Here is a 20,769-nt window from a genome sequence, read left to right on the forward strand (position 1 = left end):
TAGATGCATAGTGAGCACTTTAAACCCTCAGGTGCTTCACAAATTGATCCGTAAAAATGAAAAAGTACTTTTTTTTCACACAATTTTTTTTGCCTCAATTTTTTCATTTTCACATGGGCAACAGGATAAAATGGATCCTAAGATTTGTTGGGCAATTTCTCCTGAGTACACCAATACCTCACATGTGGGGGTAAACCACTGTTTGGGCACATGGTAAGGCTCGGAAGGGAAGGAGCGCCATTTGACTTTTTGAATGAAAAATTATCTCCATCGTTAGCGGACACCATGTCGCGTTTGGAGAGCCCCTGTGTGCCTAAACATTGACGCTCCCCCACAAGTGACCCCATTTTGGAAACTATACCTCCAAAGGAACTAATATAGATGTGTGGTGAGGACTTTGAACCCCCAAGTGCTTCACAGAAGTTTATAACGCAGAGCCATGAAAATAAAAAAAAAAAATTATTTTCTCAAAAATGATCTTTTAGCCTGCAATTTTTTATTTTCCCAAGGGTAACAGGAGAAATTTGACCACAAAAGTTGTTGTCCAGTTTCTCCTGAGTACGGTGATACCCCATATGTGGGGGTAAACCACTGTTTGGGCACATGCCGGGGCTCGGAAGTGAAGTAGTGACGTTTTGAAATGCAGACTTTGATGGAATGCTCTGTGGGCGTCACGTTGCGTTTGCAGAGCCCCTGATGTGGCTTAACAGTAGAAACCCCCCACAAGTGACCCCATTTTGGAAACTAGACCCCGAAAGGAACTTATCTAGATGTGTGGTGAGCACTTTGAACCCCCAAGTGCTTCACAGAAGTTTATAATGCAGAGCCGTGAAAATAAAATATCATTTTTCTTTCCTCAAAAATGATGTTTTAGCAAGCATTTTTTTATTTTCACAAGGGTAACAGGAGAAATTGGACCCCAGTAATTGTTGCGCAGTTTGTCCTGAGTACACTGATACCCCATATGTGGGGGTAAACCACTGTTTGGGCACACGTCGGGGCTCGGAATTGAGGGAGCACCATTTGACTTTTTGAATACGAGATTGGCTGGAATCAATGGTGGCGCCATGTTGCGTTTGGAGACCCCTGATGTGCCTAAACAGTGGAAACCCCTCAATTCTACCTCCAACACTAACCCCAACACACCCCTAACTCTAATCCCAACTGTAGCCATAACCCTAATCACACCCCTAACCACAACCCTAATTCCAACCCTAACCCTAAGGCTATGTGCCCACGTTGTGGATTCGTGTGAGATTTTTCAGCATCATTTTTGAAAAATCCGCGGGTAAAAGGCACTGCGTTTTACCTGCGGATTTTCCGCAGATTTCCAGTGTTTTTTGTGCGGATTTCACCTGCGGATTCCTATTGAGGAACAGGTGTAAAACGCTGCGGAATCCGCACAAAGAATTGACATGCTGCGGAAAATACAACGCAGCGTTTCCGCGCGGTATTTTCCGCACCATGGGCACAGCGGATTTGGTTTTCCATAGGTTTACATGGTACTGTAAACCTGATGGAACACTGCTGCGGATCCGCAGCCAAATCCGCACCGTGTGCACATAGCCTAATTCTAAAGGTATGTGCACACGCTGCGGAAAACGCTGCGGATCCGCTACAGTTTCCCATGAGTTTACAGTTCAATGTAAACCTATGGGAAACAAAAATCGCTGTACACATGCTGCAGAAAAACTGCACGGAAACGCAGCGGTTTACATTCCGCAGCATGTCACTTCTTTCTGCGGATTCCGCAGCGGTTTTACAACTGCTCAAATAGAAAATCGCAGTTGTAAAACCGCAGTGAAATGCGCAGAAAAAACGTGGTAAATCCGCCATAAATCCGCAGCGGTTTAGCACTGCGGATTTATCAAATCTGCAGCGGAAAAATCCGCAGAGGAACAGAATACGTGTGCACATACCGAAACCCTAACCCTAGCCCTAACCCTAGCCCTAACCCTACCCCTAACCCTAACCCTATTCTAACATTAGTGGGAAAAAGAAATTTCGTTATTTTTTTATTGTCCCTACCTATGGGGGTGACAAAGGGGGGGGGGGGGTCATTTATTATTTTTTTATTTTGATCACTGAGATATAATCTATCTCAGTGATCAAAATGCACTTCGGAACGAATCTGCCGGCCGGTAGATTCGGCGGGCGCACTGCGCATGTGCCCGCCATTTTGGAAGATGGCGGCGCCCAGGGAGAAGACGGACGGACCCCGGCAGGATCGGTAAGTATGATGGGGTAGGGGGGAGCACGGGGGGGGGGGGGGGGGGAAAATCGGAGCATAGGGGGTGGATCGGAGCGCGGGAGGGGTGGAACGGAGCACGGGGGGGTGGAACGGAGCACGGGGAGGGTGATTGGAGCACGGGGGGAGCGGAGCACAGGGCAGAGGGGAGCCGGAGCAGTGTACCGGACAGATCGGAGGGCTGGGGGGGCGATCGGTGGGGTGGGGTGGGGGCACATTAGTGTTTCCAGCCATGGCCGATGATATTGCAGCATCGGCCATGGCTGGATTGTAATATTTCACCAGTTATAATAGGTGAAATATTACAAATCGCTCTGATTGGCTGTTGAAAGTGAAACTGCCAATCAGAGCGATCGTAGCCACGGGGGGGTGAAGCCACCCCCCCTGGGCTGTACTACCACTCCTCCTGTCTCTGCAGATCGGGTGAAATGGGAGTTAACCCTTTCACCCGATCTGCAGGGACGCAATCTTTCCATGACGCCACATAGGCGTCATGGGTCAGATTGGCACCGACTTTCATGACGCCTACGTGGCGTCATGGGTCGGGGTTAATGAGAAAAAAAATGAACTTTTTTGAATTCATCTAATGGCTGCAATGAAACAAAGAGTGAAAAATTTAAAGGGGTATGAATACTTTCCATACCCACTGCATATATGTGTATATATATATATATATATATATATATATATATATATATATATATATATATATATATATATATATATATATTAGCTGAATAAAGGAAAACTGACAACACTGTGTTCTTGTAAGAGGGTGGACAAGAAATCCTGTCCCCCTTAAGAAGACGTTGTGACAAGTGTGTCTAAAGTTATTTTTGTGTGTTGTTATATTTATGGCTATAATATAAAAATCAATACTAAAAGGAAAACCTGTAGCGCTCACAACAAATTATACCTGCAGCAAACAGAATAGCGGTACCACCCACCGCAAACAAAAAGATAAATCTGATAAAAGAGAAAATAACTGTCTGCGCTGGAAAACCCGCTAGAGGACCATATGACAAAGTCCGTTGGCACAGTAAATAAGTCCAGTGAATATTACTGTTACAATACACGCTCAAACTACCTCAAAATATATAAAAATCAATAAAAAATATATAGCTACCTGAGGAAGTAGTCAGAGGGAGATAAGAATCCTTCAATGTATTTTTCTCGAGACGCCCGAAATAAGTGAAAAAGATGAAGTGCCAGATGATTTTTGATCAGTAGCGATTACTTTAAAGTTGTTGTTTTCTTCCAATCCTTTGCTGGGAAAAGATATAGTCCACAACTAATCCCGTGATGATCCGGATCGCCGGCACTGCCCCGGCCGGTGGCAGCGCACGTCTGCGTGCAGAGAAGTGTGTCCACGCTGCTGGACGAAGCCGTTAGGTCTTCTGCACTCGCAGGACCTAGTGTGATGTCACAGTCACGTGAATAATCACGTGACCGGCTATGGAAAGAGCTTAGGATCACGTGATTATTCACGTGACTGTGACGTCACACTAGGTCCTGCGAGTGCAGAAGACCTAACGGCTTCGTCCAGCAGCGTGGACACACTTCTCTGCACGCAGACGTGCGCTGCCACCGGCCGGGGCAGTGCCGGCGATCCGGATCATCACGGGATTAGTTGTGGACTATATCTTTTCCCAGCAAAGGATTGGAAGAAAACAACTTTAAAGTAATCGCTACTGATCAAAAATCATCTGGCACTTCATCTTTTTCACTTATTTCGGGCGTCTCGAGAAAAATACATTGAAGGATTCTTATCTCCCTCTGACTACTTCCTCAGGTAGCTATATATTTTTTATTGCTTTTTATATATTTTGCGGTTTGAGGTAGTTTGAGCGTGTATTGTAACAGTAATATTCACTGGACTTATTTACTGTGCCAACGGACTTTGTCATATGGTCCTCTAGCGGGTTTTCCAGCGCAGACAGTTATTTTCTCTTATAATATAAAAATGCATTTATCCCTATGGCCATTGTCTATGTCATGTTCCTACGGTGTTAACTGTGAGGCTGGCCCCTGGAGGACAGGGGGAAAGGTGCGACCTATAGGGGATCCAGTAGGAAGGTTTTAGTGACATAGGAGGAAAGTAGTCAGTGTTGAGGAGGAGTGTGTTGGAGAGCAGGTGACAGGGAGAAGACAGGTTTAATAGTGGTGGAACTACAATGCTCAGCAAGGAAAGGAATTAGTTACAGAGGCGGCAGGGTATCACAAGCAAGTGGAGACCCCTGTAAGAAAAAAGCTTATAAGTCCAGGAAACAGTGCGTAGTCGTCGGGAAAGGTCAGAGAGGCCCGGCGCCTGCGCACTGCTGTACTTTGCTCTGCCCTCAACAGGGCAGACAAAGTACGCCTGCATGGGGCCGAAGAGTGAAGACAAGAAGAGGACGTCATTGTAAGAAGATGGGAGGCCCCGGACCGGACCGCGATGCCCATCGGACCAGAATTGCAGCGGGACCACCCCTGGGTGAGTATAATATAACCTCTTTTTCTCATCTTTCAGGATACATCGGGGGCTTATCTACAGCATTACAGAATGCTGTAGATAAGCCCCTGATGCCAGTGGGCTTAGCTCACCTTCAATTTTGGGGGTGACAGGTTCCCTTTAAAGACACAGGTTATAAATTCAGCCACCACTAGATGGTGATATAATGCAACAAACCAGCACATAAATACAAACATATTGCTCTATATTCAGATGGTCAGAACACAAGGAAAAACAAAATAATTTCTCCTGTTCTGAGTTAGTTACTTGTCTCACACTGTTGACTCCCACCTATATTTAAAATAAGCTGGAGTCATTGTTATCATCCAAGTACTTCCTGTCCATAGCCTGGAATAGGTCATTTACATATAAATAAAAAAACCTGTGGATTTCTCTGGAATGAGACATGGAATCACAGATATCAAGGTATAATTTTATCCAGCTTCTTATGACCTGCATGCCCATATACACTGATGAGCAAAAGGGTAACAATGTTTTGAACTTTTGAATGTCAGGCTCCATATCTCGTTATCTACTACTGCTTAGAATGTGAGACTACCATCTTTTTATAGACAATCATATTGGCTATCTCATGCATAAATTTGACTGGCAACTATTTAGCATATGATTAGTTATGCTAATCACTATTATCATTATTATTAATGATGAGCCTCCAGCTCAAAAATATCTCCAGAATCCTTCCTTTCCTCAACCGTCAATCTACTAAAATGCTTGTGCATGCCCTCATCATCTCCCATCTTGACTACTGCAGCATCCTTTTTCGTGGCCTGCCTGCTACCACCCTTGCACCAGAGGCGTAACTAGGGTTTTGGTTCAGGAGGGGCGAAGCTTCTGAGTGGGACCCTAACCAGGTAACCTTGATTACAACTCGATGACGCACCCTAATAGTGGAGGAGAACCTCAACAGATGACAGATGTTACTGAAAAGAATCTATATATACTGTATAATCGGTTAAGGTCCATTTCCGTCTGTTTGTTTGTTTGTCTGTAACGGAAATCCCGCGTCGCAGATTGGACGCGCCGGCCGGCCGCGTCTAATCAGCGATATTGGGGCAGGATTTAAACACCGCTTCACTTTTTAATATTGATGCTGCCTATGCAGCATCAATAGTAAAAAGATATAATGTTAAAAATAATACCGTATTTTCCGGCGTATAAGACGACTGGGCGTATAAGACGACCCCCCAACTTTTCCAGTTAAAATATAAAATCTTAAAAATTGGGGATCTTCTTATACGCCGTATGTCATCTTATACGGCCGGTGACTAATGTGCCTTTTTTTGGGGGGGGGAGTGGTCCCGATGACGGAGGGGGCGTCTCACAGGGAAGTGTGAGTATGCCCCATTACCTCATATTATAGCTGCAGCGTCAGCGTGGGGTGCTGGGGAGCGGCGGCGGCCGCTGCTCCTTTGTGCCGCGTGGGTGCTGTGGGGCGGCGGTTCCTTTTGGTACAGCGTCGTGGCTCTGTACTGTGGGGCGGCAGCGGCGGCGTATCTTCAGGGAGAGTCAGTCGGGGCTCCTCCGGCATCTCCCGAAATCCCGGAGGCGCCGGCAGCTCCATTGCTGCGATGCGGTGGCCTCCGGGAAAATGGCCGCTGGGGGCGGCGCAGGCTCAGATTCAGATCTCGTCCCGAGATCTCGGGAGAAGAGATCTGAATCTGAGCCTGCGCCACCCCCAGCGGCCATTTTCCCGAAGGCCACCGCATCGCAGCAATGGAGCTGCCGGCGCCTCCGGGATTTCGGGAGATGCCGGAGGAGCCCCGACTGACTCTCCCTGAAGATACGCCGCCGCTGCCGCCCCACAGCACAGAGCCACGACGCTGTACCAAAAGGAACCGCCGCCCCATAGCACCCACGCGGCACAAAGGAGCAGCCGCCGCTCCCCAGCACCCCACGCTGACGCTGCAGCTATAATATGAGGTAATGGGGCATACTCACACTTCCCTGTGAGACGCCCCCTCCGTCATCGGGACCACTCCCCCCCACCCACCATAGATACCCGGCGTATAAGACGACCCCCGACTTTTAAGAAGATTTTCAGGGGTTAAAAAGTCGTCTTATACGCCGGAAAATACGGTAATTAAAAAAAAAATCGTGATATTCTCACTTTCCGGCGTCCCTGGCAGCTTTTCCCGCTCCTCGCGATGCTCCGGTCCCAGTAATGACCCCAGATGATGTAGCGGTCTGACCCTATAGTATAAGACAGATCCCCATAGGCAGACCCTGTAGTATTAGGCAGACCCCCATGGGCAGATCCTGTAGTATAAGGCAGACCCCCATAGGCAGACGCTGTAGTATTAGGGTACTTTCACACTAGCGTTTTTTTAAATCCGTCACAATGCGTCGTTTTGCAGAAAAAGCGCATCCTGCAAAAGTGCTTGCAGGATGCGTTTTTTCCCCATAGACTTCTATTGACGACGCATTTGCGACGGATTGCCACACTTCGCATCCGTCTTGCGACGGATGCGTCGTGCTTTGGCGGACCGTCGGGAGAAAAAAACGCTACATGTAACGTTTTTTTCTCCTGATGGACCGGTTTTTCCGACCGCGCATGCGCGGCCGGAAGTCCGCCCCCACCTCCCCGCACCTTACAATGGGGCAGCGGATGCGCCGGAAAAATGCATCCGCTGCACCCATTGTGCAATGCAGCAAACGCTAGCTTCGGAATCTCTCCCCGACGCATTGCGACGGGGAGATTCCGACGTTAGTGTGAAAGAAGCCTTAGGCAGCACCCCATAAAAAAATAAATACTCACCTCTCTTCTTCCTGGTTGCTGCGCTGCTCTGAACGCCCGCTCATCTCCTGACAGCGGGCACCGGGCAGTGACGTCATCGCGCCCGCTGTCAGCGTCACCAACATCAGATGCTGACAGGGGGATGATGGGGGAAGGAGCGCAGCGCTTCTTCCCTCATCATTGCGGTCAGCAATATCGGCTAAATGCCGATACAGCTGATCCTGCGATGACAGGCGGGGAGCCCACTGCTGGCATCGGGGCCCCCCTGCCTGCTCAAGGGCCCCATAGTGGCCGGTGGCAGAGCAGGGAGATCTATATTCTCTCTGCTCTGCTGCAGAAGGTAACTGTATCGGTGCACTGCACGCTGATACACTTATAGTAGCGTAGCTCCAGGTGGGCCCTCTCTGAGCACCGGGCCCGGGGCCACCACACCCTCTGCTTCCCCGGTAGCTACGCTACTGCCTTGCACCTCTCCAGTCCATCCTTAACTCTGCTGCCCAATTAATTAATCTCTCTCCTCGATTCTCCTCCGCTTCCCCCCTCTGCAAATCTCTTCGCTGGCTCCCATTCCCTCAGCGTATCCAGCTCAAATTAGTAATACTAACCTACAAAGCCATCCATAACCTGTCTCCTCCATATATCTCTGAACTAATCTCCAGATATCTTCCCTCACGTAATCTCCTGTCCTCCCAAGACTTCTCTCTTCCACACTTATTCGCTCCTCATCCAACCGCCTCCAAGACTTTTCCCGAATATCCCACATCCTCTGGAATTCTTTGGCCCAACACGTCCGACTATCAACCACATTCGGATCCTTCAGACGGAACCTGAAAACCCACCTCTTCAGGAAAGCCTGCAGCCTGCACTGATCCCGCTGCCTCCTCACCACTACCGAAGCTACTGCCTCACCAACACCAGAGCTGCTGCACCCCCCCAACCTACTTTCTCCTTCCCCACCATCCTGTAGAATGTAAGTACGCAAGGGCAGGGTCCTCGCCCCTCTGTATCAGTCTGTAATTGTTTGCTTACTGTAAGTGATATATGTAATTTGTATGTAACCCCTTCTCATGTACAGCACCATGGGATCAATGCTGCTATATAAATAAATAATTATAATATTATTATTATTATTATTACTATTATTATTAGTTATGCAGATTCCTGTCATATCACTGCTTTGTTACTGTTTTGCTCCTGGTTGTGGAAATATTTCTTCCTGTATACTGCAAATTACAACCTGTTCTCAGATTCCTTAATAGCTCAGTGTGTCATTAGGTTGATTCCCAAGCGAAAGGTCACTAGTTCGAATCGAGGTGCAGCAATGATGAAGATTTACCAAGAAAAGAGAAACAGCATCATCCAGCTCATCCATAGTGGTCTCTTGGCCAAGAAAATTGCTTCATGTGAATGCCATGACAATTGGAAGAATATAAACTAAAGTCCGTACATCCATGAAAAACCAACAGGTGGATGTCAAGACAAAAAATTGGAGTCAACAAGTCGGCCCATCACAAGATCTATTAGTTCTGACTTGACAAACACAGCAGTGGAGGTGGCTCGTAAGATTCGTAATAGTGAGATCACGGATATCAATGTAAGCACCATGCAACACACATTACACAAGTCTAGAATAGCAGAGAAGCCTCGACTTAAATATCATATGAATCGCCTCAAGTTTGCAAAAAAGTAAGAAAACGTGACAGTAGAAGATTGGAAATGGGTGATTTGGAGTGAGGAGATTAAAGTCAATAGACTAGACTTTGATAGCTGAAAATGGGTCTGGAAGAAACAAGGGATAACAGGGCTAACGGATTGAGAAATTGAAGTTCACTGCAGTCCTCCACCAGTCGGTCCTTTATGGCAGAGAAGCCCAACAGAAGTGCAAGACATATGAAAGCCTGCATAGAGTTTTCTAAAAAAACACATGAAGGACTCCCAGACTATGAGAAATAAGATTCTCTTGTCTGAAGAGACGAAGATAGACCTTTTTGGTAATAATTCTAAGCGGTATGTGTGGAGAAAACCAGGCACTACTCATCACCTGCCCAATACAATCCTAACAGTGAAACATGGTGGTGGCAGCATCATGCTATGGGGGTGTTTTTCAGCTGCAGGGACAGAGCAACTGGTTGTCACTGAAGGAAACATGAATGCGGCCAAGTACAGAGGTATCCTGGATGAAAACCTCTTCCAGAGTGCTCTGGACCTCAGACTTGGCCGAAGGTTCACCTTCCAACAAGATGACCCTGAGCACACAGCTAAAATATCAAAGGAGTGGCTTCAGAACAACTCTGTGACTATTCTTCACTGGCTCAGCCAGAGCCCTGACCTAAGCCCAATTGAGCATCTCTGGAGAGATCTGAATATGTCTGTCCACCAACGTTCACCATCCAACCTGATGGAACTGGAGAGGATCTGCAAGGAAGAATGGCAGACGATCCCCAAATCCAGGAGTGCAAAATTTGTTGCATCATTCCCAAGAAGACTCATGGCTGTACTAGCTCAAAAGGGTGCTTCTACTCAATACTGAGCAAAGGGTCTGAATACTTATGACCATGTGATATTTCAGTTTTTATTTTTTTAATAAATTTGCAAAAATTACTACATTTCTGTTTTTTTTCAGTCAAAATGGGGTGCAGAGTGTACATTAATGAGAAAAATGAACTTTTTTTAAATTACTAAATGGCTGCAATGAAACAAAGAGTGAAAAATGTAAACGTGTATGAATACTTTCCGTATCCACTGTATCTTCCCTGTGATTTATGCGATTATCTTCTTCTTGCTGCAGGTTTTTAACATGATACCCTTCCCTAAGCTTAGCTTCCTTTGATACTTATCCTTTGGTCTGAAAGTGCACAAGTGGAGAGGGTCGTTATGGACAGGCTAATACACTCCCTACCGAGGCCAGTGCAATCCTGGGATGCCCAGGGAGATCCCCGTAATGCTGATGACCTAGTGAACCTGGCTGAGAGGTACCTGGCGGTCCAGAGTTCTGTGGGAAAGCAAGGAGTTGTAGCATCCCCATACTGGGGTTCCCAAAGCAGAGCTGACACCCAAAAGAGGAGAGCTAGAGCCACACCTGGGAGTGTCCAAGAGCACGGGAGTTAGTGTCCAAGGTTCCTTCACATAGCATAACTTGTTGGAGGTGTCATACCCCTGGCCACATAGCCACCCGTTGTCCCATGACCACCGAGCCAATGGACTGCAGCACAGGATGTATTTTTGCATATCCGGCCTGCAGTGCTGACCCCCAAATGGGAGAGAAGCTGCAGGCATGCCCCTGTGACTGTAAGCGGGGTGCAAATGACTGGTCTTCTGGACTCAGGGAGTTTGGTAACCCTAGTGAGGGCTATCATTCCCCATCGGCTGATTCCTGGAAAGATTGTGAGCATCTGCTGTATTCATGGTGACACTAAGGGCTATCCCATGGCCCAAGTGGTCATAAACACAAACTGTGGCACCGAGTCCCATTAGGTTTACGTGGCCAAGGACCTAATGCACCACTATGTATTATTTTGGGACTTGTAGGCAAAAGGGAGGATGTCTGGTTGTCCAGGCAATAGCCAGGTTCCTCCCAAAGAAGCCTCATCGCAGGCTGCAGATGATAGGTTTCCATTTTGTGTGCTTGTTGGCGATGAGGAAGCATCAACTGAGGCCAACGATCCTGAGCTGGAGGTGTCTGGGGGAAACTTTGGAACTGCCCAACTCAGGGACCTAATTCTTAAAGGGGCATTTGAAATTGTTACTTTATTAAATGGTGTGCCTCAGGATCAGGGAGCCAACAGAGAGTTTCCTCATTTTGCTGTGATTGGTGATCTGCTTTATAGGGTAACCACGCCAAGAGGTGAGGTGTTAGAGCAGTTATTGGTACCAGGGCCCTATAGACGCAGAGTGTTAGACATGGCTCATTCCATTGTGTTGGATGGTTACCTGGGGGCAGATCAGACCCAGGAGCACATTCTGCAAAGATTCTACTGGCTGGGGTGTTACAGAGAAATTATGAACTTTTACTGTTTCTGCACCATGTGCCAGCTGGCCTCCCCAGTAGCCCACTTCTGCAGTTCTCTGGTACCATTGTCCATCATTGAGGTGCCATTCAAGCGGATAGCAATGGACCTAGTGGGACAACTGGTGAAATCCGCAAGAGGACATTAATATACATTGGTGGTCCTGGATTATGCTACCCAGTACCTAGAGGCAGTACCCTTAAGAAATGCCTCTAGCAAGTGTATCTGCAGCGCATGTCAGGGCCATTGGGATACTTTGTACTGGGCCGGCGGTTCTTAAATTGGATGTGTCACGGCAGCAGTGACCCGGTCCGTGGCCCTGGGCGTAAAATATAAGAGTCAATGAAATGGGAATAAAGTCTATGGGGAAAAGGGGAATTGTTCGTGACGCCACCTGTGGTACTCGGCAAATAGGAGATGCTAGCTGGCGTTGTTTAAATAGATCACTGGGGCTGATGGTGATGCAGCAGAGTTGGTACAGATCTCCACAGGTAGAGCTTGAGTCCCAGGCCACATAGGTTGTAAAAGATGGAGATGCTGATGATGGATGTTGTGCAGGGCGGATGGCGCAGTAAATAAGTGTGAGGACACAGCGGGGTGCAGTTTCCAATGCTTCACTCACAGTTCTTAGTTGCCCCAGCCAGGGTGCTGTGCCCTCCGAGTAGTTGGTCCAGCCAGCTCTCAAGCAAATTGGGTGCACCTTCCAGAACCCCCTTTCTATGCTGGTTTCACCTCTCCTCTCCGCGCCTGCCACACAGTGTCCCAAGCCAGAAGCCACAGATCTTGTCAGGCAGTGAGCTCTAGTCCCCCTGCATCCTATCTGGCTGCTTTTTCAGCGAATGTTTGCAGATGTGGCAAAAACCACAGCCTCCGGTTATCTAGCTGAGTCTTTAGTTTGTCCACTAGAATGGGGACAGTCCCCTGACTGCGACCTGGTCACTCCACCTGACTATGGTCAGCGTGAATACGAGCCCCACGGGTGGACTTCTCACTACCCGTGCCTCTAGGACTCCTTCCTTCTCTTCTTCCTTTAGCTTTTTTCTCTCTCTAGCTCCCTCTGACAGGAACTCCTCAGCATGTCTGCTTCTTTTCACTTCCTCTCACTTACTAACTATTTAGATCTTTCCTGACTCCCTCTACTGTTTCCATGACATCTCTGCTTTCTCCACCCACACCCTCTACCTATTAACCCTCTCCAGACTGGGATGAGGCCATCTTCCCCAAGGGTACACCCAGATGCCTTGACTGAAGTGTCTAGTGTTGGATGCTGGTGTTAAGGTTCTGTGCAGTGCCTCCTCCTTACCCGAGAGCGGAATACCACACCTGTGGATGAGGTGCAGTATCTCTGTGGCAGCTGGACCCCAGGGGTGCCACATATCTCTAAGGAGCTGATCCAAATCTTCTCCCGAACTGGGCAGTTGAAAGACATACTAATGGACCAAGGGACCCCCTTCATGTCGAAGGTCATGAGGGAGCTGTGCAAGACCCTGCAAATTTCCCAGTTCAGAACCTCGGTATACCATCCCCAGACTGATGGACTTGTGGAGAGGTTTAACAAAACCTTGAAGGCGATGCTAAAAAAAGCAGAGGAGGACGGCTGAGACTGGAACTGTCTCCTTCCTTACTAGTCCGGTTCACTATGTATTGATTTAGGCCTTCGCCGGATTTTTTTGGAGAGTCTGAAAACTATACATTTTTGGAAAGGTTATAGTATAAGCAATACGAAAAACAATGTTTCCATTTGCCCCGAGTCCCACGTGACCGCCATATTGGATTTTACAAAATGGCTGACGTAAAACCAATTTTCGTTAATATCTCAGCTTATAAATAACATAAAAATAAAATTTGACAGCTAAACATACATTTTAGGGCTAAGAAATGCAATATTACTAGTTGCAGATGTGTTTTAGATATTTACTACAGCAGTTTTTTATAATTAATTAGTATTGACATAATAATACATAATGACAGGAATCACATGTTTTTTTTTTCTTTTATTACAGGAGTTGAACATGACAGACAAACCACAAGCTACTGAAGTCACTTGTGAAGGTGAGGCACCTATCAACTGGAAGCTATGTATGCTCTGTCAGTCTTCCAATGGCAATGAGAAGTTGGTGCAAAATCCTCGGATACAGTCTTACCAGCGCGTTTTGGACATAGTAGCAGAGAGGGCAAGTTTACAAGATGGCAACTATGTTGATATCCATCGACGGATTAGCAACAGGAAAGACACAATCGCTACACATCAGGCAGTCTACCATCGAAGTTGTTACACAAATGCAATTAACAACGACCAAATACAACGAGCCCGGGACCGTTATGCACATGCATTAGCTACTGGTAGCCACATTACCAAGAAACGAGGATTAAAAAGAGGACGTGCTGAAATGGACGAATCAGGTTCATTAACATCTGACTCTTCATCACCATTCACGAGGTCACATACATGGCCACTGGATAAGGAAAAATGTTTCTTTTGTCAGAACGATGAGAATGAGAAGCTTTATAATGTGAGGACAGTCAACGCAGGGAAATCGTTGAAACAAGCTATTGAAACATCAGATAATTTAACACTGAAAACAAGACTGAACACATGCATTGCACCAGGGGATGCACATTCTATTGACGTCCGGTACCACAAAAGCTGTTGGACAAAGCATGTTTTTCATGGACAACGAGAACGTAGTACCAACAGAACAGACCACAAAGAACCCTTATTACAACGTGCAAGTCTGCTAGAGTTGATAAACCTAGTGGATATTCAAACACAGAACCAATCATATCTATCTATACAAGATATCGAAACCACTTATTTGAATATGCTTGGTATAGAAGGCGTGGAAAATCACAAACCTACATTCACTAGAAAGTGGCTCAAAGAAATTATAATGAATGCCTTGCCACATCTGAAATCCTGTCTTTCAAAAAACAGAAGGGAATCAGCAGTTCTTTATTCACCAGAAGCCTGTGAGGAAATCATGGTTAATTCTGCAATGGAATGTCGTAGTGATGATGCAGACAACATGCAGACAATCTACAAAGCAGCACAGTTAATTAGGAAAAGCATTGCTAATTTTACAACGGAAGTCAATGATAAAAACACCATAACGGTCACTAGTGACATAAACGACGTTCCAGCAGAATTATATTCCGCTATCCGTTGGATCATAACAGGGCCGATTGACAGCCTTGAAACTCAAAGAAGGACCAAAATTGTTGACCGAGCAGCACTCACTATGAGTCAGAACATCATGTATGAATTCAAATCAAAAGCTTTCGACTGAAAAAGAAGTGAGCAAAACTATGTTGTCAACTCTTGCTACCTTCGTATGTTTTGCTTACTCTCCAAAAGGCATTTTTATTAAGAATATTCCCGAACTGCGATGGCATCTATTTTGCAAGCATATGGCAGAAAGTGACAGGTTACCTCCTACACTCGGAGCTCTAAAACAACATGTCCTCAGAGTCCATATCCAAGCCAGAGTGTGGGGACAAGCTAACATTGCTTTGCAGGATTCTCAGCTGGATCCCGAGAAGAATGGCTATCACAAAGGGTTGGATGGACAGTTGAAACCAACCATGACAGATGTTCTTCCAGCTCCAAAAGCAATAATCGAGATGATTAGTTGTCAATGCAAACATGACTGTTCTTCTTCAAGGTGTTCGTGCCGAAAAAATAACTTATCCTGTACCGATCTTTGTCAGTGTGACAGCGAGTGTATGAATGACGAGGACACTCAGACCAAATATGAAACTGATGATGACAGTGATGGTGGCGATATGTAAAGACACTCTGGTTGTTCAAAAGTTAAAAACATTAACTCTCTGCTTTTCGAGTTCGAAAATTTGTTCAAATATAAACCGATACAATTTGTAGTCGTATATAGAGTATTTATTTGGATACCACTGCATTTCTTAGTACTCAAAATGTATGTTTAGCTGTCAAAATTTAAGTTTTACGTTACTTACAAGCTGAGATATTAACAAAAATCGATGTAAATCAGCCATTTTGTAAAATCCAAGATGGCGGCCACTTAGGACTCGGGGCAAATGGAAACATTGTTTTTCTTATTGCTTATACCATAGCCTTTCCAAAAATGTACATATTTGAAACTCTCCAGAAAATTCCGGCGAAATTACATAGTGAACCGGGCTATACCTGCTGTTCTCCATCAGGTAAGTTCACCAAGCTTCCATCGGCTTCTCCCCATTTGAACTGCTCTATGGACAACACCCTCGGGGACTCCTGGATGTGGCAAAAGAATCCTGGGAAGCGGAAACCACCCACTATAGAAGTGTGGTAGAGCATGTCACCCAGACGGAAGAGAGGATTGCCAATGTGATGCCCATTGTGAAGGAGCACCTCCTCAAAGCTCAGGAAGCCCAGTCCAGAGTGTATAATAGGTCAGCCAGCGTAAGACAGTTCAACCCAGGAGATCGAGTACTTGTGCTGGTGCCCTCGCTAGAGACCAAATTTCTGGCTAAGTGGCAGGATCCCTGTGAGATAGTGGAGAAAGTTGGTGAGGTCAACTACAAAATCCACCAACCTGGGAATCCGAAGCCCTACCAGGTGAAGCTGATTAAATTGTGGCAGGACAGAGAAACCGGGGAAGCTCTTTGTCTGCTGGCAAAGTCTAATGTTAGTGCAGAGGATGTTAAGGTGGCAGACACCTTATCCCACTCACAGAAGCAGCAGTGCTGACAGTTACTGCAGCATAACAGGGATCTGTTCTCGGAACTTCCAGGATGTACAAATAATAGAGCATAAAGTCCTGACGGAGTCTCATGTCCTGGTCAACCTGAAGCCTTATCGGATTCCTGAAGCCCGCCAAGAAGTGATCTCAAAGGAGGTGAAATAGATGCTGAGCCTGGGAGTCATCAAGGAATCCAAGAGTGGCTGGTCCAGTCCAATAGTGTTAGTGCTAAAACCGGATGGGGAATGGCGATTGTCTAACAACTGTAGGAAGCTGAACGAGGTGTCTAAATCCAAAGCATACCTAATGCAACTGGTCGATGAGTTAATTGGGAGGCTAGGGCCGGCTCAGTATATTACTACCCTTGACCTCACAAAAGGGTATTGGCAAATTCCCATGTTCCAAGATGCCAAGGAGAAGACTGCCTTTTCAACACCAGATGGATGCTTTCAATACACAAGGATGCTGTTTGGGTTATAAGACACTCCAGCAACATTCCAGAAAGCCATGGACTGGATCCTAGCTCCCCAGAAGAGGCATGCAGCAGCCTACCTGGACGATATTATGATCTTCAGCAAGGATTGGGGAAGCCATCTGACCAAGGTCCAGGCTATATTTGATGCTCTACGGAAGGCAGTGTTTTCGATAAACCCAAAGAAGTGCACCTTGGGAATGGAGGAAGCAAGATTCTTGGGCTACGTTGTAGGCAGGGGTGAAGTAAAGTCCCAGATGAATAAACTTGAAGCGATCCAGGGCTGGCCACAACCGCTCTCAAAGAAGCAGGTCAGGGCATTCCTGGGCATTGTGGGCCATTACTGCCGGTTTATCCTGAACTTAGCCATGGTAGCTGCCTCTCTGACACACCACTTAACAGGACAAAGTTGGCTATGGCTAAGTGGTCTCCAGAAGCGGAAACGGCCTTCCAGGAGCTGAAGCTGGCCCTGTGTAAACAGCCAATGCTGGTAGTGCCCGATTTCTCCAAGGAGTTTGTAGTCCAGGTGGACACATTGGATGTTGGGCTGGAATGCTGTGTTATCGCAAGAGGTGAACAGCGAAGAGCACCCCATAATGTATCTTAGCCGTAAGTTGTCATTCTGCGAGAAAAACTATTCCATAGTAAAAAAGGAATGTTTAGCCTTCGAGTGGGTGCTGAACTCTCTAAGGTACTATCTCTTAGGCAGGAGGTTCATACTAGAGTCAGACCATGCCCCACTGAAGTGGATGAAGGAGAAGAAAGGGAACAATGCCCGAGTGACCAGGTAGTTCCCAGCACTTCAGGATTTTAACTTCCATGTGGAGCATAGGCAATGAAACAGCATGGCAATGCTGACGCTCTGTCGAGAGTCCACTGTTCATTAGCAGAAGGTGTTAAGCCCCCCAGCTTTGGGCAGAGGGGAGGGTATGTAAGATGGCCACTGGACAAGTCCTTGAGGGGAGATATGTGTCATTGCGGCTATTCGCTGCGGTGATGTGAGCTTGGAAGCATGCTCCAGCACATATAGTGATGAGAGCGTTATTTGGCCATTCCAGTGCCGGGTTTTACAAGCAGTCATAAAAGATGGGTGGGAATGACTGCTCACATATCCCAACCCTCCAGGGGCATGGTTTGGCATATAAAATGGTGGCCGAGACTCTCATTTAGTGTCTGTGGCTGGAGGTGTGGAGACCTCCATTGTGTGTTGCTAAAGACACCGACCTGAGTGGGTGAACCAGCTTTAATATATGGACTATTAGTTTCCTGTTTGTTGTTTACTTTGTGCTGGAAAAGGCTGTTTGTATTTCTATCCAGGGCGGTTAATGCAGTTTTAATAAACGTGCTTGGACATTTCTGCAATACCGCTTCTTGTGCCTATCTCAACTGCAGCCGAGTGAGTACAGATCTCTATAACACCTTGTCACTTGGCAACTTTCTTCACTATCTGTTGGCACTTTCATAATATCTGACTTTATAAATAGGTACACAGATATTAATGTCATTTATTAATACATTTCAATTTATAAGTATACCATCCCTGTATTTATGTGATCATCTTCTTGCTGCAGCTTTTTTATATGATACCCTTCCCTAATCTAGCTTCCTTATACTTACCCTCCGGTCTGAAAGTGGACATGCGCTGCCTTCACTATCCCATTTATTTCCGAAAGTGCTTTACAGCTGACCGCATGTGTTCCAAGCATAGGGTTCACCTAGCACTTTTCAGGAAATTCAATTACCATCTGGGGTGTGACAGATGCGTCATTTGCTGCTATGTCATTCTTGTCATCGGGTCTTCTCACATTGGTTGCTTATCCGCATTAGTAAACTGCTGCCCCTCACTAGAACACACCCTTAGAAGAAGTTTGTGGCAAGTTAGGACGCTAGTCTTGACATCTCTGGTCATCCTGTTATTGCTGTATCTCTCAGTTTAGGTGATTATTTACTGAGGCGAGTCACAAGACTTACAGGTGCTTCTCACAAAATTAGAATATCATCAAAAAGTTAATTTATTTCAGTTCTTCAATACAAAAAGTAAAACTCATTTATTATATACAGGTCCTTCTCAAAAAATTAGCATATAGTGTTAAATTTCATTATTTACCATAATGTAATGATTACAATTAAACTTTCATATATTATAGATTCATTATCCACCAACTGAAATTTGTCAGGCCTTTTATTGTTTTAATACTGATGATTTTGGCATACAACTCCTGATAACCCAAAAAACCTGTCTCAATAAATTAGCATATTTCACCCATCCAATCAAATAAAAGTGTTTTTTAATAACAAACAAAAAACCCATCAAATAATAATGTTCAGTTATGCACTCAATACTTGGTCGGGAATCCTTTGGCAGAAATGACTGCTTCAATGCGGCGTGGCATGGAGGCAATCAGCCTGTGACACTGCTGAGATGTTATGGAGGCCCAGGATGCTTCAATAGCGGCCTTAAGCTCATCCAGAGTGTTGGGTCTTGCGTCTCTCAACTTTCTCTTCACAATATCCCACAGATTCTCTATGGGGTTCAGGTCAGGAGAGTTGGCAGGCCAATTGAGCACAGTAATACCATGGTCAGTAAACCATTTACCAGTGGTTTTGGCACTGTGAGCAGGTGCCAGGTCGTGCTGAAAAATGAAATCTTCATCTCCATAAAGCATTTCAGCCGATGGAAGCATGAAGTGCTCCAAAATCTCCTGATAGCTAGCTGCATTGACCCTGCCCTTGATGAAACACAGTGGACCAACACCAGCAGCTGACATGGCACCCCACACCATCACTGACTGTGGGTACTTGACACTGGACTTCAGGCATTTTGGCATTTCCTTCTCCCCAGTCTTCCTCCAGACTCTGGTACCTTGATTTCCGAATGACATGCAAAATTTGCTTTCATCAGAAAAAAGTACTTGGGACCACTTAGCAACAGCCTCTGCCGCTGTTTATGGTTCAAAAGTGGCTTTACCTGGGGAATGCGGCACCTGTAGCCCATTTCCTGCACACGCCTGTGCACGGTGGCTCTGGATGTTTCCACACCAGACTCAGTCCACTGCTTCCTCAGGTTCCCCAAGGTCTGGAATCGGTCCTTCTCCACAATCTTCCTCAGGGTCCGGTCTCCTCTTCTCGTTGTACAGCGTTTTCTGCCACATTGTTTCCTTCCAACAGACTTACCATTGAGGTGCCTTGATACAGCACTCTGGGAACAGCCTATTTGTTGAGAAATTTCTTTCTGGGTCTTACCCTCTTGCTTGAGGGTGTCAATGATGGCCTTCTTGACATCTGTCAGGTCGCTAGTCTTACCCATGATGGGGGTTTTGAGTAATGAACCAGGCAGGGAGTTTATAAAAGCCTCAGGTATCTTTTGCATGTGTTTAGAGTTAATTAGTTGATTCAGAAGATTAGGGTAATAGGTCGTTTAGAGAACCTTTTCTTGATATGCTAATTTATTGAGACAGGTTTTTTGGGTTATCAGGAGTTGTATGCCAAAATCATCAGTATTAAAACAATAAAAGACCTGACAAATTTCAGTTGGTGGATAATGAATCTATAATATATGAAAGTTTAATTGTAATCATTACATTATGGTAAATAATGAAATTTAACACTATATGCTAATTTTTTGAGAAGGACCTGTAGAGTCATTATAGAGTGATCCATTTTAAATGTTTATTTCTGTTAATGTTGATGATTATGGCTTATAGCCAATGAAAACCCAAAAGTTATTATCTCAGTAAATTAGAATATTTTATAATACCAGCATGAAAAATGATTTTAAAATCTGAAATGTTGGCCTACTGAAATATATGTTCAGTCAAGGCACTCAATTCTTGGTCGGGGCTCCTTTTGCATCATTACTGCATCAATGCAGCGCGGCAAGGAGGCGATCAGCCTATGGCACAGCTGAGGTGTTATGGAAGCCCAGGTTGCTTTGATAGCAGCCTTCAGCTCACCTGCATTGTTGGGTCTGGTGTCTCATCTTCCTCCTCCCATAGAATCTATGGGGTTAAAGTCAGGCGTGTTTGCTGGCCAAGCAAGCACAGTGATACTGTTGTTTTTAAACCAGGTATTGGTACATTTGGCAGTGTGGACAGGTGCC

The 20,769-nt window shown here is 45.9% G+C and overlaps 1 protein-coding gene across 2 annotated transcripts in view; it reads left to right on the forward strand.

The window, feature by feature from the left end:
• Positions 1-3,752: 3,752 nt before the first annotated feature.
• The window catches only part of LOC138680808 (fetuin-B-like), a 95,094-nt gene continuing 78,077 nt past the window's right edge, over positions 3,753-20,769 (forward strand). For both annotated transcript variants that reach the window (XM_069768058.1, XM_069768056.1), the window contains exon 1: positions 3,753-4,040. The gene's annotated coding sequence lies outside the window, so the exon portion shown is untranslated. The remainder of the gene's footprint in view (positions 4,041-20,769) is intronic.

This window comes from Ranitomeya imitator, chromosome 5 (genome assembly GCF_032444005.1).
Source record: "Ranitomeya imitator isolate aRanImi1 chromosome 5, aRanImi1.pri, whole genome shotgun sequence".
NCBI classification, from domain to species: domain Eukaryota; kingdom Metazoa; phylum Chordata; class Amphibia; order Anura; family Dendrobatidae; genus Ranitomeya; species Ranitomeya imitator.